The following is a 6,214-nucleotide window of genomic DNA, read 5'->3' as shown; positions in this document are numbered from 1 at the left end:
TTCTGTAATATTCCTGTCAGTGAGGGAACTCTGAACAAAACCATGAAGAGACATCAGAGACATTGAGACTTAGAAATACTCTACTCTTACTGAGCCTGTGGCTCACATCTGTAATCCCAGCTACATGAAAGGCATAGGGGGGAGGATCATGATCCAAGGCAAAAAGAGAGTGTGTATCTAAAAAATAAAGCAAAGCAAAAAGGGTTGAGAACATGGCTCAAGTGGAACAGTACTTGTCTAGCAAGCAGAAGGCCCTGAGTTCAAGCCCCAATACTGCCAAAAAAATTTAGAAAGTAAAATTTCAGAAACTCTTCATGGGGTTTTAAATATGAAATCACTGGTGTCACATTGATGCTTTTTGATGTTTTCCCAAAGGGCGATATGAATGTTTATACTCAGTGAGTTCATTTGTGATCATAGCTATGTGGAGGAAAAACTTGGAGGATTTGTGAAGGGTCTGGAGGAAAACTTTCCACCTGAGTTAACCTGGGCTCTCTCCTGTTCTCCCTGAGAACTTTCTTTTCTGCTTCTGGAGTTATGGAAAGTCTTTCCTGTGTGTCCAGGCTGTGTTGTGTTCAGGATACATGAAATGCTAGGCGGAGGTCAGCCTATCCCTTTGTTAAGTCAAAGATACCCAGGCAGGACCAGGACAAGGTCAAGTGCACATTAGTTCAAGGACACTTCCTGTCCTGTGGCAGGTAGGCTGACACCTTCTGTGGATACTTTTTTCTGGGTCATTGTGGATGGGCCTGGAAGACCCTCAGTTGTCTCAAGTTCCATACTCACTTCTTAGGCCAAAACTTGTCTTCTTTGTGGGCTGGGATGGAGCTCAGTGGCAGACTGCTTGCCTAGTATGCTCAAGGCCCTGGGTTCCATCCCAGCACCAAAAACAATTGTTCACTTCACAGAATCTGGTGTGATGATGCAAAATCTTCAAATTGTGGAACTGTATTATATATTAAGGTAGTTATATGTTTCTATTCATTATCTGTGTATCTGCCTGTGCATTTACATACCTATGTATGTATCTATCTAGCACCTGTGTGTCATCTATTTTACATCTATCCATCCACCCACTTATTCATATATAACCTATAAATCATCTGTCTTTCCGGGTGAACCATGTGAAGACAGCCATTAGGGTGATACCAGCCCTAGCCTGTTTGCACCCATAGGAGACCCCAAGCAAGAACTGCCCAGGTGATCCCAATCAACTCTCAGTTTCATGGTAATACCTATGCTGCAGCTTCAATGCTCAGCTCTTTCAAATAAACTAGTCCACCACTTTTAATTTTGACCTTCCATAAAGCCATGTGACATGGACAGAGTGCAGTCAAGTCCATGGCTAAGGTGTAGCATGGATGACCTGTCTCTTAATTCCCAAGAAGAGCCTCATTTCCACCTGAGCATAGTCTCTAGTCTCCTGGTTTCCTAAGCCATCATCATAATTACCCATACTTCTATACTTATAGCATTATAGGCATTTTCTTTTAAAAACTGTTTTTATTAACCTATATCACTCACACTGTGTTTTATTGTGGCATTACCATGCACACATGTACTTTGATCATATTCACACTATTACTCTCTTTTCCCCTTCCTCTTTCATTTTTCACAATTTTAATGGGTCTTATTATATTTTCACACATACATATAATATACTTGGATCATATTCACCCCATCTTCTTCTTCTTTCTCCCTTTCTCTTCCTACTGGACTCCCAAAACTGTTTCCCATTTACATTTATGTAGTGTGTGTGTGTGTGTGTGTGTGTGTGTGTGTGTGTGTGTGTGTTTTAGCCCTAGAGTCTGCATATGACAGAAAAATATGTGATATTTGTCTTTCTGAGAGTGGATCTCCAAATCCACAACTGACAGGACTTCATCTTTCTTTAGAGTTAAATAATTCTCAACTGTGTACATATATCACACTCTCATTATCCATTCATCAGTTGATGGGCATCTAGGCTGATTCTGTTTATTGGTTATTATTGTGTCATCAGTATGGGCATTTTCCATATGCTCCTCCAGACCTCTTCCCAGAACCCCATTCCAACATCACTACAATATTTTCAGGTATAGTGATTGCACTCATCCCACCAATTTCTCTATTAGTCTATTCTTCACTATTATAATGAAGTACATGAGGCTGGAAGGTAGATACTTAACTCAGAATTATAAACACTGAAAGCCCAAACAACATAGCAGTTGTCTTGGCCACTACATTCCCTCATGATAGTTGATATCATGAGGGGAGTTCTTGCAAGAGGGAGCTATGATAGGGAGAGGCGGGATACCAGAAACTGACAAGGTAATAAGCATTTTCCACTAAACTAAATCTCCAGAAGTTCCCACCCCTTCTTAACATTTCCAAACCAAGCACTAATCTTGCAACATGTGAACACTTGGAGTGCCAACCCCATCCAAGTTTTAGCACTATACAAATATAAGACATCTCCTATGCTGATTAGAAAACCCAGTGATTTATCTAGAGGCTTTGCCCATTCTCAAGTCTCTGCTTACTAGTAAATGGTTGAGCCTTTGCCACAGAAGCAAGAAAGCCATAGCCTGGAGTTGAACCAGTTTAATTCCGGATTTTCAGAAACTAAAACTAAACTGTGTACACTATAACTTGTAACATGGAAATGTCATACACATTCAACAATGAAACTCTCTATGGTTTGAATGTATCTCCCAAACTTCCTGTACTAGAAACTTAATCCTCCATGCAATAAGATTGGGAGGTTGGACATTTGAGAGGTGATTCCTGAAATGTTCTACCACCATGAACTATTTAATCCCTCTATTGTGATGGTGTGTTATTACAGAAGTGGGTTCCTAATTTGTGAAAATGTGTTTGACTGCTTTATGCCATGAACTGATGTAGCAAGAAGACCCTCATCAGAGTCATACCCTTCAACCTACTTCTCAGAACTGTACATGTTAAAACTCTGTATGTTCCCAGTCTCAAGTACTGTTAACATAGCACCAAACAAACCAAGGCAATGATGGTGGTATACACAGGCTGCTCTCACTGTTGGGAAATGCCTTCTCTTTCTCTACTGTCCTTATGCTTCAGCCCGGATTGTCTTATCGCTGCCTTCCCTAAAATTCTGGTACCTCTGTAGGCATCTGCTTGCAGTGAAGTCCCCATGATTGTTTCTAGATATGGGTCCCTTTGTCATACTCTTGTACCCACTGTGCCTTACTGTTCTGTCCCCATGGCAGTATCACAGGACCCAACAGAAGACCCAATTCTGACTGGTAGGGAAGGCTCTAAGGCTTTGGGGATAACATGATCAATCAGGAAAAGGCCAGGAGTGTACTAACCTAGGCTGGGCAGAACCCTTGCACAAACTGTAGTTGGCAGGCTCCATAGTGACAAGCCTCCATCAGGAGCCCTTTCAACTGCATGCAAAAGGGGTGGGTGCTTGTTTATTTTCGGGAAGATGATTTATCACTTCCATCTGATTATCACAGAAGCTCTTGCTCTAATTAATGATCAAAAACTCCAGCTTGTGTACAGACGGGAGCTAGGGTGAATGAACCCAGGGCCATCCTATTTCCCCAGTGCTTTACAAGCCTTGAGATAAGTTCAGTTCATGAAGCCTCATAAGGTAAAAAAAAAATAGCCTTTTGATGGATTTTCAGACTACCCTTTTGTTTAATCCACAAACTGGATTCCTGAAAACACACACACACAGACACACACACACACACACAATGGGCGTCATTAATGAAAGAAATAGGTTAGTTGATACAAGTTTCTTTATATATTTTTTTCACCTTTATACATGTCATATGCACCAATGGTAAAATATTAAAGTAGTATAAGATGATAATGCTTTTATTGTACTAGAATGATGTTTTCTTCAAGTTTCTGGTAGATAATTTTATATGATAAAGGAAATTCCCTGTCATTTGCATTTCAAGATTTTTATATTATAAAAAAGAGTCAAATACTATAAAATGTCTTCTATAAAGCTATTGAGAATATGAGTTATGCCTTTGATCTATCAGCGACATAAGTGATATTTATATATTTTTTAAATTCTTTCTCCTTTTATAATTTTCTTAATTTTGAGGAATAATATCCAATATCTTATTGCTACTAAAGTCTGAAACAGATTATAATTTTCAAATAGAGTGTTCAAAGAACATATTCCATACCAGACAACTGCCTACAGGGTGGTAGGTGGTATAACATCTCATTTAATATTTAACTAAACTTCTCTGAATGAAGTTTAATAACAAGTCTTTTATCACACAGCATTTCAGGGTGGAAACCCAAGAAGTGAGGTGTAGACCACTAAGAAGGTGAGTCTCTTTCAACCCAAGAACCTGATACATGGAAAGTTTATTTTTCTGAGCTAACCACCCTTGAGTTCCAGGATTAAATAAAACTTAGTCATGGCATATCATCTTTTTAAAATATTTTAGTATTTTAATTTAACCATTTAAGTGGAACTTTTTCCAAAATAGATCACATTAGAGACCGCAAAGCAAGTTATAACAAATATATGAAACAATTTATTGTATCCTGTCAGTTTAAAATGGAATGAAATTAGAGATCAACAAAAACAGAAAATACACAAACGATATAAACGCATAAATATTGAACACTATACTTTTGAATAAACAATAGTTCACTGAAGAAATTGATCTAAAATATTCCTAGCATCAAATGAAATAATGAACACAACATACCAGATACAAAAAAGCAATACCAGATACAGTGAAAGTACTACTAAGGACAGTATTTATAGATATGGATGCCTACAGTAAAAAAATCAGAGAGACAACAAACATAAAACATAAGAGGCTCCAACACCATTTCATGATAAAAGCTCTAAGAAAACTACGAATAGAAGGAAAGTACCTCAACATTATAAAAGCTATATATGACAAACCTACAGCCAGCATTATACTTAATGGAGAAAAACTGAAACCATTCCCTCTAAAATCAGGAACCACACAAGGATGCCCACTATCTCCACTCCTATTCAACATAGTACTGGAATTCCTAGCCAGAGCAATTAGACAAAAAGAAGGAAGAAAAGGAATACAAATAGGTAAAGAAACTGTAAAAATATCCCCATTTGCAGATGACATGATCCTATACCTGAAAGACCCAAAAAACTCTACCCAGAAGCTTCTAGACATCATCAATAGCTACAGCAAGGTAGCAGGATATAAAATCAACATAGAAAAATCATTAGCATTTCTATACACTAATAATGAGCAAACTGAAAAAGAATACATGAAAATAATTCCATTTACAATAGCCTCAAAAAAATCAAATACGTAGGTGTAAACCTAACAAAAGATGTGAAAGACCTCTACAAGGAAAACTATACACTTCTGAAGAAAGAGATTGAGGAAGACTATAGAAAGTGGAGAGATCTCCCATGCTCATGGATTGGTAGAATCAACATAGTGAAAATGTCGATACTCCCAAAAGTAATCTACATGTTTAATGCAATTCCCATCAAAATTCCAATGACATTCATTAAAGAGATCAAAAAATCTACCGTGAAATTTATATGGAAACACAGGAAGCCACAAATAGCCAAGGCAATACTCAGTCAAAAGAACAATGCAGGAGGTATCACAATACCTGACTTCAAACTATATTACAAAGCAGTAGCAATAAAAACAGCATGGTACTGGCACAAAAACAGACATGAAGACCAGTGGAACAGAATAGAGGACCCAGATATGAAGCCACACAACTATAAGCAACTTGTCTTTGACAAAGGTGCTAAAAATATACAATGGAGAAATAGCAGCCTCTTCAACAAAAACTGCTGGGAAAACTGGTTAACAGTCTGCAAAAAACTGAAACTAGATCCATGTATATCACTGTATACCAAGATTAACTCAAAATGGATCAAGGATCTTAATATCAGACCACAAACTCTAAAGTTGATACAGGAAAGAGTAGGAAATACTCTGGAATTAGTAGGTATAGGTAAGAACTTTCTCAAGGAAACTGCAGCAGCACAGCAACTAAGAGATAGCATAGATAAATGGGACCTCATAAAACTAAAAAGCTTCTGTTCATCAAAAGAAATGGTCTCTAAACTGAAGAGAACACCCACAGAGTGGGAGAAAATATTTGCCAACTATACATCAAAGGACTGATAACCAGAATATATAGGGAACTTAAAAAACTAAATTCTCCCAAAACTAATGAACCAATAAAGAAATGGGCA

This window comes from Castor canadensis, chromosome 6, assembly GCF_047511655.1.
Source record: "Castor canadensis chromosome 6, mCasCan1.hap1v2, whole genome shotgun sequence".
NCBI classification, from domain to species: Eukaryota; Metazoa; Chordata; class Mammalia; order Rodentia; family Castoridae; genus Castor; species Castor canadensis.
This window is presented reverse-complemented; position numbering follows the sequence as displayed.